The following is a 13,995-nucleotide window of genomic DNA, read 5'->3' as shown; positions in this document are numbered from 1 at the left end:
AAAATAAGAAACTTATTGAAAATAGTAAACACTTACACACGCACACGGAAAAAACGAACTCTCAAGGTGGAGGGTATTTTTATCATTAGTTGAAAGTTCTTTTTACCTCTACCGGGAAAGGGAGGAAATTGCAATAACGAAAGCTAGAGGGAGGAGATTACAATTATCAGGAATCAGAAGTTGTATATAAAGGACATGAGGGCCTAGCTGTTTGATTGTATCATGCAAATGGCTTCATCATCAGAAGACCTGTCGCTACAAACCTATGCTGCAAATGCTCCGATTACAAGAGAACGCAAGCTCAATCTCAATCTTCAGGACCAGATGCCTCAGCCATGTACTTTCTTCCTTTGATTTTTTTATTTTGGTGTTTCGATGTTTACCTTTTTTTAGCTGGAATTAGATAGAGTCTGTAATGGTGGTGCCCATGATCTGGTGATCTGAGCCGTTAAGATGAGAGGCCCTGCATATTAGTGATGCCCCACAAAATTTCCAGATTCGATCGAAATCCTACTCATTCAATATTCAGCCTTTATTCTGCATCATTGCTGATTTTTTGTTAACTGTCCATGTGTGGGCCAGTTATTGAAAGATTAGGATCTTCCAAGCCAGTGGGCCCACGTTTTATAGCTGGGCTAATCAGATCAATGGTATGGATCACTGGATCATGGGGTGACTGGTACATTCTTGGCACATGAGTAAACTTCCTGCCGGTCAAACATGCATGATACTCACGTGAAAAAAAAGAAGCTATCTGATCGAATCACCAGATGGGTTGCACGTACATTTATATGGTTTTATTAATGTATATATTTTTTTAATAGTGTGGCTTATCTATATTTAGATTGATCAAATTCGTCCATTCTTCTAAATATCAGGACTGATTATATCTATTGACAAGTTGGATATTATACAAATATCATATGGAGCCCACAATTCTTTACTTTTCCACCTCCTATTTTTTCCTTTTTTCTTTTTAAAAATATTATATAATTGGCACTACGTTAATATTACCACTCAAAAAGTATTTCTGTTTGTAGAGGTATCATTTGGTAAAATCCTAAATTTTCAGGAACATTTCTTAAAAATAATAGATTATATATATAACTCAGATTTGACATTTCAGATATGAGATGCCTTGTAGTTGATGGAGAGGCTGCAATTCTGACAAGTGCACCTAGGTTTTGAGTTGTGATTTCAGCCCATGGATACTCACTCCACCCGACTTGACTCGATACTTTTGTCTGGGTCAGGGTTGGACTCGGTCCGGATTAGTCCATGGTAGACCTGAACTTGGACTGGGTCAAGAATGCTGAACTTGGTACAGGTCGAGTTTAGGTCAGGCCTATATCAAAACCGGATCAAGTCGGGTAATCCCTATCTCAGTCTGGCTCAACTTGATGCCTAGTTCTAGTTAGGTTCAGGTCAAAGCCCACCTCATGGATCTAAAAGATGTGGACAAACTTGGCCGAAAGACCCACCCAGCAGAAAAGCCTACGGGCTGGAACAGCCCATTGACAGCCCTACAATGATGGGCACAAGCAGAAATCTTGCATAGAGGTGAGTTTTTGGGCCTCGGGCCGGACTCAGGCCCAGTCCGTGCGTAATAGTCAAGAGTGGGCTAGGGGCATGTTTCATGGGCCCTAGGTGATCTCAGCCTCAGGTGCAAGATTCAGTAGGCCCATGCCCGCTGACAGCCCCATTAGATTTTTTTACTGGTCCTCAATTAGTCCATGATGTTTTCATAATTCTGACATAAAATTTCGCCTATTTGTGTCCCATTTATTATCAGATCTGGCTCGAGCAATTGTAGCCGCTGATCCGGCCCATCCAAACGGGTCGGATGGTCATGATCACAACAACATGAGTGTGCTCCAACAACATGCATCTTTCTTTGATAGAAATAAAGATGGAATTATCTATCCGTGGGAGACATTCCAAGGTATGAATTTTTTTTAAAAATTATTTTTAATTATTTTTAATTATTTATTTTAAGGAAGCTTAAACCTTGTTGTGTGTGATATTTGCTTGAGGATCAATTGAAGAGGTGATTCGCGACACACAAGTTCGGAATTGGCACGTGTGTAAGATCTGTTCCATTCATCACGTCCGTACGACCATGAATTTCACTGTCCCAAAAATTAGACGGTCCACATCGACAAATTGACCAACAACCTGTAACCAACGTACACACGTGGCCTGTCTGATTGGTGGGCCAGCCCATGTTTACAGAGGCCTTGAATGATGAATGGTCCAAGCCAGTGGATCGCCTTAGCATTCCTCGCACGTGCACGCGCGTGTTTGGACTCATCAAAGTTTTACTTTGTGGTATAGGGTTTCGAGCTATCGGCTGTGGTTTAATCCTTTCAAGCATGGCTGCAGTGCTCCTCAACCTTGTTCTTAGCTACAGTACCCTCCCTGTGAGTAGTTTTCAGTTCCAGAAGAGTAGGGCCCAAGCTTCTGTAATCTGGACCATTGTTCTGTTTGGCCCTGTTGTTGATGGACCATGCCTGAAATACTTATTACATTGGAAGATCCTAGCCATCAATCTTTAAACTTCCTTGAGTTGAATATGAACCACTGGTATCACTGCTAGCTAACAAAATGTCATCAACATACAAAATCATCATAACGAACTTACTCTCATTGGTTTTAATGTAGATGCATTTATCTGCAGTGTTTTTTACAAAGCCATATAAGGAAATTACTTCATGAAACTTAAGGTACCACTGTCGCGATACCTGTTTCAACTCATAAATGGACTTCTTAAGTTTGCAAACCAAATGTTTTGAGCCAGTAACTAAAAAACCTTCGGGCTGCAACATGTATACATTCTCATTTAGATCCCCATTGAGAAATGCAGTCTTTACATCCATCTGATGTAACTCTAAATCCATATGAGCTACAAGAACCATTATGATCCCGAATGAGTCTTTTTTAGATAGATTGCGCAGCGCATCACTGAAGTGGGGCCCACTGGTTTACTCAATCATCCAGTTCAACTGTATGACAATGTAGACCTTTGATCGGTGAGGCTCACTAAATAGAGTTCTTATACTTACTACATTGGAAGATCCTAGCCATCAATCTTTCAACTTCCTTTAGTTGAATGTGAACCATGTACTTGTAAGTGACAAAAGGAATGGCTATGGTTGCGCTAATGAGAAGATATTTGGGGAATTGTCCATCCATGGTGGGATGCAACAGACCAACGGTATAGATTACAGATGGTTTGGACCCATCCCAAAAGTGCATAAATCCTGAAACCATTGGTATTGGATGCATATTGGATCTAAAGTAGCTCTGTTAATGGGTACCAGACCTGCATTGGACCCAACCCGATTTTAATAGTCAATCTCCACAGTATTATAGGTCATCACTATTCTGGCTCATCCACCTCACATGTGACACTCATGTAGGGCTATCTAGACCATCCAATTTTTTGGGCACATTGTGGATGGAGCGTATGTCTAAAATTGCACTAATCAAGCAATCACAACTACAAGTAAAAGAGTGGATTGCCCTTTTGGGTCATGCTTCTTTTCATAATAAATGGGCCCATGATTTAAACGGTCTTGATTTTTGTACAACTCTGCTTTAGTGCACGGTTGAATTTGTATCACCATTTTAAAATGGTAGTGAAATTAATAGTCAACAGTGGGCCAACATTCTTTATGAGGGTGGAAACTTCTTATAGAACTTTGAAAGTGGATAACTTAACCATTTGCGCTAAAAGCTTAAATTGATAAGGCGTGGCGAATTAATTCTTTTATTTCATAATGTAGGACCCACATCCTATGCGTTAGGTCTTCAGCCGAACCTCACTCGTGGGCCACACCTCACATGGGTTTCGTATCACATGAGCCACCTACCTCACATGAACTGCTGTATGTGCGACCTAACCTCACTCGTGGGCCACACCTCACATGGGTTTCGTATCACATGAGCCACCTACCTCACATGAACTGCTGTATGTGCGACCTAACCTCACTCGTGGGCCACACCTCACATGGGTTTCGTATCACATGAGCCACCTACCTCACATGAACTGCTGTATGTGCGACCTAACCTCACTCGTGGGCCACACCTCACATGGGTTTCGTCTCACATGAGCCACCTACCTCACATGAACTGCTGTATGTGCGACCTAACCTCACTCGTGGGCCACACCTCACATGGGTTTCGTATCACATGAGCCACCTACCTCACATGAACTGCTGTATGTGCGACCTAACCTCACTCGTGGGCCACACCTCACATGGGTTTCGTATCACATGAGCCACCTACCTCACATGAACTGCTGTATGTGCGACCTAACCTCACTCGTGGGCCACACATCACATGGGTTTCGTCTCACATGAGCCACCTACCTCACATGAACTGTTGTATGTGCGACCTAACCTCACTCGTGGGCCACACCTCACATGGGTTTCGTATCACATGAGCCACCTACCTCACATGAACTACTGTATGTGCCCCGATATCCCATAATCCACTCTACTTAACACAGATGTGAAAAAGACCATGCATTAATAAGTGGCATTACATCTACGCTTTCAATCACTAGTCCATAGGCCCCACTTGTACAAATGGGAAAAAGCATTAATGGACAATTGTCCATCACTAATCACAACTACTTAAAATAATTACAACATTTCTAGGGATATCTACCTTCCCTCCTACTCCCCATCTACATCAAGAACATCCATAGGTGCAAGCATGGAAGTGACTCAGAGTCTTATAACACAGAAGGAAGGTCTTTTTCTCAATCTTATACCTTAATCATGTGTAATTATTGTGTTTCATCCATTGCTTAGATCATCTCAATGATTTTCTTCGGATGGACAAGTTTGAACCGTCGAAATTCGATGCTCTATTTTCAGCAAGTATTCTACTACACACCCGGATGCATTAACATCGGAAGAACTTAGTACGATGCTTAGAGCTAATCGCAATCTTACGGACTTTAATGGATGGTAGGTGTTATCTTTTTTTATCTTTGTTTTTCTTCTAATAAAGGAGATTAGAGCTTATTTACCTTAGTTGGGCTTTCACATGGGCCAGGCCCAATACATACTATATGTCGAGGATTCTGTGCATTTGGACACATGCATTAATGATCCAAACGGTTCATATGATGGGGCTGACCATGGATAGGTGACATCCAAAAACTTTCCTAGAATGGAATATTTCAAGCCTTTGATGGTTGAGCCATGTTCTTAGGAACATGGACCCATCCATGATTGAAAGGTTAGAATCATTCCATCCTGAAGGACTCGTTCTAGTCTTAAAACCATGATTGAGCCACAAAGCAATAGTGGGTCCATGTTGGGTTCAGGCCAGAATTCATGGTTCACTTTGTAAACGACCTATGTTCACTATCTAGACTATTTGCCTCCCTGTAATTCACTAAATTGTTAGAAATATATCCAATGTAGGAGACATGTAAACCAATCTAAACTATGGTGCATATTACAAATATTATGCTGATGTGATCCGACGATCCTAACCGTCTGATTGGTGGCCATCTAATGCTTGGTTATAAAATCTTCCTATTCAATGGACGGAATATGATGATGAAATATCGTCCATTCACAGAAATGGAACATGGAATTTGGATGGTATTTATGTATCAAATTGAAGAGGACATTCATAGCACACACGTGCCAAAGTGCCACACATATAACAGATCCATACCATTAATCAAGTGGGACCAACTGCAAAACATGGCCATGCCAAAAATCGGGCCAGTCCTCTCAGCAGGTGGAACACGCACCTATATTCGATGACTGGACGGTTCAGATGTTATTGGGCAGTGCAAGCGCAAGGTGGATCCTTCCTGATGAATGGCCATGATCTGTCACACGCGTGCCACACTACTTGTCATGCTAATGGTGTGATCATGTGCAGGATACTGAGCTGGACAGAATGGAAGCTTCTTTACATTTTGGGAAAGGATGAGAAGGGATTGCTGCACAGAGAAACCATCAGAGCCGTCTATGATGGGACCCTCTTTGAACGGCTAGAGAAGGAGAGAGCTTCGGGCCGCAAGAGGGCATAAATGGCATGGTGGGTCCACATGCATTAGGGAGGGCCACCAGTGATCACAACCGTGAACCTTTTTAGATTTGGATTGATAAACTTTTAGATATGTACTTGAAAAATAAAACTTTGTTGACATCTCCTATTTGCAATAATGCAGGCAGGAATCCCGATTTGTATTTCAAAATGGGAATTTTGGAATTCCCTTTTGAAATAGGGGTGTGCTTGGAAGTCTGTCCCTACCAAATGCATGCTAAGTTATTACCATGGAGATCGTTTGATGTAAACATTAGGATGGTCCACCCATCAGGCAGGCCACAATTTTCCACATGTTAGATAAACATCATGGTGGTGCCAGGTTTTGCACGGTTCAGATGTCCCACACTAATCAAACGCTGGTAGGATAGAGAGGGTCCATGGATAGTTAACATACGGCCATCTGCTTAAATATTAATTTGAGCTTCTTACATGTAGATAAACACTGTATTAAAATAAATAATTTTTTACTTGTCACAAATAAAATTTTTTTATTTTACATTGTAATTGGTTTACGCCACTGACATTGTGGTCACTGCTACATTAATTGCAGTCTTCAGGATAATCTGAATTCCAAAATAAATTGAGCTAATTGTGGTCACTGCTACATTAATTTTTATTTGTTGTAAACAGATGATCTGAATTCCAAAATAAATTGAGCTAATGAGGACTTGTTTAGATACATAAAAATAAGTTAATTTTAGAATTTAAAAGTTCAATGATAGACGTGACAATGGGCTGAGCTATGGCCTGGCTAGGGTTAGGCCAATCTTAGACTTAGGTCTTAAAAGACCTAACCCTAGGCAGGCTAAAAAGGCAGAAGCGGTGCCCTTCACTCCACATGTTTGGGGCTAGGGCTGGTCCCATAAGGGAAAATATGATATGATTAAAGGCTTGAAATACTTGAAATCTAAAAGTGGTTTTGAAGTGTTCTCTCCATTCACTGTACATCTCATTGTATAAATGGTTTTCACAGTACAAACATGACCTCAAATCTTTTACATTACACATGCGATGAATAGGATCATTTACATGTCTTTAAATTGTTCATTCTTTTGTACAATTGTGACCTACTTGATAATTTGACTGGGCCAACAGGCTGGGACGAGAATGGCCCTGACCAGCTTAATCGGGTCTAGATTTGAAGCCTGAGCTTGGCCCACCCTCGGGCTATATCTAGAAGTCCAAGCCCTGGTCCTACAAGGCCAGATTGCTCTGGCCTGGCTGGGTGACCTTGGCCATCGCCATCCCTATTTATTACTTGGGATCATTATAAACTTGTAAATTCATCAGTAAATGTATTGTTTGGGGTTTCCCCATCTAAGTTCATGGATTTTTAGATTTGTTGTTTCATTGGGCTAATGAAATTTACATTTGAGGAGTGAGGTTCCAAAGTCCTTTAAAATCAATTAGTACATGACTATCCAAACCATCCAATCAATGGTCATCAAAATTTAATGGTCAAATTCAACTACAACATAAAAATGACTTGATCTAAACTATTCATCATGCATCCCACCTTTGATGGGATAGTTATAAACATCCAATCAATGGTTTGGAAATATATGGGTTTACATTGATTATAATAAAGACATGTTCAATATTTGGGGCCCACCTTTGATTCTCCCTCCAATCAATGGTTAGGAAATGGACTATCCGTATTATTATACTATAAGAATTCTTATGGGGCCTGACTTTTGTTGTCAATCCCTCCTATAAGATCACTTTGATGAGACTACCCAAACCATCTAAGCAATGGTTAGCCAATTGATGTTTCCATATATGTTATACCATATAAATGTCTACCCTTTTTCATCTTTTGATCCACCTTTGAATACACTTCTGAACTTCCATCACATGGGACCCACCATCGATTGCTTATCCCTCTTCGAAGTCACTTTAATTGGATGATTCTAACCATTTGATCAATATCTAGGAAATGGACGATCTGTATCGATTATAATAGAAAAGTTTTAATCCTTGATGCTGATCATCCATTAGGGTGGGCTCACCTTCGGTTGCTCATTCCTCTTAAGAGTCACTATAATTGGATGATCCTAACCATTTGATTATGGCTAGGAAGATGGATGATCCATATTGATTATAATAAAAATCCAATTGTTGATCTAAACCATCCACGACATGGTGCCCACATTTATTCCTGCCTGTTTGGAAAATCACTTTGATATAGTGATCCTAACCATTTAATCAATTGATAGGAAATAGGTGGTTCATATTTATCACACTAAGAAATGCCCTATTTGTGATTTGGATCCTACATCACCTTCCATTGCCAATAATCCATCATAAAATCCACTATGATTGGATGATCCTAACCACTAATCAATGGCTAGGAAAATGAATGATTCATATTTACTATACCGAACAAAGGTTTTGTTATTATTTGCCAATATGAGGTCCACTTTCAATTGCTCATCTCTCTAAAAAAGTAATTTTCTCCAAAGATGTTAACCATTTGATTAGTGACATAGAAACTTGATGGCCCATGTTGATTATACTAAAAAGGGTTATTGATTGGACATTTCATAATATGCGTCTTGCTTCGATTGCATATTCCTCTCAAACATCACTCTGATTGAATGATTATAGCTACCAAAGCAATGGTTACAAAATCATTTGTGGAACATGGGGAATTTTTTTTCAATACATCTTTTGGACACTATTGATTTCAACTTTGTGAATCGAGTACTTGTAACTTTATTTAAAGTTGCCAACTTCATAATTTATGCTCTTTAAAAATAGAAAAAACTAATTGCTCAATTAATTTTATTTTTTTTCAATTAAGACTAACATAAACACATAAGATTACATCATTCATGAATTTGTCATGTAGAAATTTACCAAATTACGAATTTGGTTTGCATCCAGCATGCCCTTAAGTTGTCCAATTGTGACTTTATGCATGATCAACCAAACCATGCATGAATGTTAGATATCATCTCCATCTATTATGTGGGCCTTAATCCTCATTCTAAATGAACCCAAAGTGATCTGAGCTTAGTCCATGCCCAGGCAAGTCATGCCTATTTTCATCTCTAATAATGTCCATAAGATGTGATATTGGAATGGGATTGTTAATTGATCCGTATGCGATTCATCCAATTGGGCATAGTAAGTTTGCCCAAAATATGCTCGAGTCAGACAAGTCACCCTAAAGTTGCGAGTTACGACTTGATCATTTGGGACTAAATGAGTCGGTCTAGTCCAATTTTAAAATAATAATAATAATAATAATAAATTTTTTTAAAAAATAATCCTGTTAAAACCATTTTAAGCATTGAGCATTTAAGTAATAAGTATGTGGATAAAGAAAAGATCACTGTCGTCTTCTCAAGAATACCCTTGAATCTATAAAGAAAGAAAAATATTTAATAATTGAGAAGTAGAAATCATATTAATGGTGAAAATTTATTTAGAAACCCCTCTCATATGATTTATACAAGCCCTAAACAATAAACCTATAATTTTCTTGAAATAGTATACTTTCTTAAAATAAGAAACTTATTGAAAATAGTAAACACTTACACACGCACACGGAAATGCTCACATGTGAACCAGTTCGTACGTACTACATATGAACTTTTTTGAGAACTTATCATATCTGATAAGTCTCGAAAATCTGAACAGTCCACATGAAGCAGAACCTCATGAAACCTCCTGGTACGAAATTTTACTTTGATCCAAAACTTTGGTGGGCCATGAAAAATGCAAACAGTTTCTTCCCTTGATTTGAATTTCTCTTTGCTATGGCCCACCAGAATCTTAGATTAGGGTGAAAATTCACACCCTAAGGTTTGATGGGATTCCACATCTTATGGACCGTTCAGATTCGACACCCATGACACGTGTGCAAAGGTGCGCACGTGCGTAGGTGAGCATGCGTCTCTCTCTCTCTCTCTCTCTCTCTCTCTCTCTCTCTCTCTCTATATATATATATATATATATATATATATATATATATATAAAATTCAAACGCTTCCAAGTGACTCAAACAAGGACTCTAAGTACAACTGGACTTCTTTAAATCCTAAAACAACTTGACAATAATAAAAATCATAACTTGTAAAAATAATACATTTGGCTAAAATTAAATATTAAACCTTAAATTAGCTTATATTTGAAAAATTGTTTAAGGAATAATTGCCTTTAGTATTGGCTAGGATGTAAGGCTTGTAGCTAGCTTTACAATGACATAAAATATGTGTGAAATAAATAACCAATCACAAAGTTGATCCAGGGATGAACGTGATGAGGTTGATCACCTGTCTTCCTCAAGGATTACTAAGGCTGTACATCTAGCCAAGTCGAGTTGAGGTGAGTCATGCTTGGTTTGACTCGCCCGTGCTCTTCGAGAGTGAGAGTTCGAGCTCAAACTCGGCCTCGAGCTTACCATTGGAGCTTAGCTTGATTGCCAAATCTTTCAAATTAAGCTTGAGGTGAGCTAGTGGATCGAGTCGAGACAAGCTTATCTCGAGTCGAGTTAAGCCTACTTTCAACCCAACCCAACTCACACCCAACTCAGCCCAACAACCAAACCCAATTGACACTCGACTCAACCTAGCCACCCGACCCAACTGACCCAAATCCCAAATCAAATATTTAATTAATAATATATATATATATATATAATATTTTTAAATATAATATATTATATATAATATAATATATATTCGAGTCAAGTTGAGCTCGAGCTTGAGCTTCAAGCCGAGCCGAGTTCGAGTCGAGTCGAGTTAAGATCCACTATGATCGAACTTAGCTTGTTTTCAAAATAGCGGTCATTTGAAGCTTGGCTTACTTCGAGTCGTTGTTCGAGTCGAATCAACTCGAGCTAGATCGAGCCGAGCCGAGCGAGCTTTTCGAGCTAGGTTAGCTTGTGTACAACCCTAAAGATAACTACATAGAATTTGCAGAGCTTTTCTAGACTCCTCACAGAGACTTCTCGAATCCATAAGGAAAAAAAGCAAGAAAAATTAAAATAAATTCTAATAAATTCATAATTTAATTGGTGAATGGAATAAACGAGTTCACAACCATTTAAATAAGGATACTAAGCAATAGAAGAAATTTCAGAATCTAACTACACCTAAAAATCCTAGAATTCGCAACTTACTATAAATAGTAAATTTTCTATTTATGGTAAGTGTCCTATGTGGCTTAACCACGTTATTTTTCTAATTTTTCTAAACACTTTTCATGTTGGACGACCCAGCTATGCTGGGTTGGTTGGCTAAAATAGCTCGTCCTATCTCAAAATCATGTAAAGTACGTCGAGTAACTCATTTTGGCTTGCAAGATATGTCTATTTTATGGTTTTGATAATCTTGACGACTTCTGCCTCCGATCAGGCCTTCTCTGATTCATCTTGGACATAAAAGTGTCCGCGACCCACTCCAAATCAAAAGTTCTGGTCATCCAATGTTATAATGCACTCAAGATTCTTTGATCGGACTTTCTAACCAACCAAATTTCTTTTAATCCTGACCATGCATATGCTTGTTCGGGATTTTGTACTAAACAAGCATTTTTGAAAGTAGTATACAATATTTATTATTATTATTATTATTATTATTATTATTATTATTTTTATTTTTAAAGGGTTGAATGGTAGAACCGGTTTTTGGTGATCACTTGTAAGTGGTGATCAGTCTCCATTTTTGTAGCCAATTTTTAGGCGAGGCAACCGAATAAAATAATTCTTTAAAAAAATGGTGGCCGCGCATATGTCACATGTGTATGATATCAAACCTTCAAAAGGTGGGCCGCACCACAGTTATCATCTGATATGAAAACCAACCCGATCGACTCATTGACTGTCCACCGTTAATTTGTGCCCCCATCATTGAATGGATTGGCCTGATTTTTTCAAATCGGTAACCATCATGGTGTGGTCCACCATTTTCACGGGTTGGATATTTTACACGTGTGACATGTAGGCGGGAAAAAAATCACCGTTCTCGATCATTTATCAAAATCATAACGTCGTTTTAAAACCTTGGCTACCATCACAGGTCACTGCATGTGAGGTCGCTGTTGCAAATACAGCTGATGCCGTTGTTACTGCTGCTACTGCTGCTGTCGCTAGTACTGCTGTTGCTGGCCCCACACGTATACGTATCATGTGTATGCAACATCTAAGCCGTACAAGGTGGGCCCGACCACATAGATGACGTCCAATGGACGCACATGCCATGCTTGTACGAAAAGTAGGGGAGATTTTGGACGAACTTATCAACGGGCTGCATACAATGTACCAGTCTGGACATGATTGGACTGGGCTAGATTTTATTTCCAAGTCATCTGCACCGTCCTTCCTGCCTTCATGGACTAGAGTACCACACCCTTCCCACGTTGGCACGTGTGACACGTGTAAAGGTGCACATTATGCGAGCCCAGCACGCCTCTTTGGGGCATACCGTTTGTCTGAAGATGATTTGTAGTATCCTCGACCCACAGATATATCCACTGTATACTTTGGTTTTCGGTTAGGATGAGTAGCGACCACGGTTTAATGATCCAGACCGTTGGTCTGATGGGCATCACCCCGTTTGGATAATGCCTGGAAAAATCTCTCCAATTGGAAGATCCTAGCCTCATATTTTAGGACTTATTTATAGCTAGTTATATTAGTAAAAGTAAAAAATATGGGTAATGATCACAACTATATATAGTGATCAGGCCCGCTGAATCGTTCGGCCTGAATAATCCAACAGTCAGATTTAAACTGAGGATCATATGTAGCTCACCTAATAAGAGTCTTACATTAAATTAATTGTTTTTATGTAAGTAGTGAAATTGTAAAAATGATAATTATATAATATAAAATTAAATAATTATATATATATTTTTGGTTTATCTTTGACTTTTAAATTATATGCCGTAATATTTACTTAAATAAATATTATCAATGGCTTATTCACATAACATAATTACCATGTAATTGGGCAAAACATAAAGGCCCTTAATTGCAGACCATTGTCACAAAATCAAAGTTTATGATTGTCTCATCAAGGGGACCATTGGCTTAGTCAATCCACATTGAGGGCAAGCAGGCCAATGGTCTGGATCACTTGACCATGGATATGGCTGGTCCGGAGCTCAAAATTCAAGCAATATGAACCATTCAACTTGTGGCTACCAAATGGACGGTTGAAAGTAGGCATTAGTGGTCCAAATTGGTACAAAACTAGATGGCTTCTAGCATTTGCTCATTGCGATTTTTTGAACTTTCTAGGTTGCATGCCTGCATGCTGTATGACTCCCCGCCAGCTTTAAATGAGGAATTACTTAATACGTAGCCCTGCATCTCTACACAGTCTACGTAAATTGTATATTTATAACAACTGGGGCCCATGTTTGGTAATGACCAAGACCATTTGTCCACTGAATCCCACAGGCGATGGACGATTTTCTTAAAATCTCATAAATTGAAAGATTTCATCAAGTGTAGTTATGATATTTTCAGCGGACCGCTGATATATTTCTCTTCTGAGCCGTTTACCTTTAAGAAAAAAAGAAAAAAGAAAAAAGATAGGTTAGGATTATCATAACTAGGAGAACTTTGGGTCATAAAAAATCGTGCGTGTGACACAACAGACTAACGGTTCGGATTACTAAAACATGGGCTTGACCCATAAAAAATGCAGTTCACTGCTATCATATGTGCCCTCAAGTACCCATAATTCCCATTGAAATAAATAAATACATAATGAGGGCATTTTGGTCAGAAAAAAGATATAGGCAATTTATGTGGGTCCAATTTTTTTTTCGAAAAAAAATAATAATAAGGGCATTTTGGTCAGAAAAAGATTTAGGCACACAAAAGTACGTACATGACGCAGGGATGAACGTGATGAGGATAACTACTCCGAATCCACGGAGCTTCTCTGGACTCCTCAC

The 13,995-nt window shown here is 39.0% G+C and overlaps 1 pseudogene; it reads left to right on the top strand.

Annotated features, from left to right (window-relative positions):
* Positions 1-223: 223 nt before the first annotated feature.
* LOC131252153 (peroxygenase-like) lies at positions 224-6,180 on the top strand (annotated as a pseudogene).
* Positions 6,181-13,995: the final 7,815 nt, after the last annotated feature.

The sequence above is a fragment of the Magnolia sinica genome, chromosome 7, assembly GCF_029962835.1.
Source record: "Magnolia sinica isolate HGM2019 chromosome 7, MsV1, whole genome shotgun sequence".
Lineage (NCBI taxonomy): Eukaryota > Viridiplantae > Streptophyta > Magnoliopsida > Magnoliales > Magnoliaceae > Magnolia > Magnolia sinica.
This window is presented reverse-complemented; position numbering and strand designations above follow the sequence as displayed.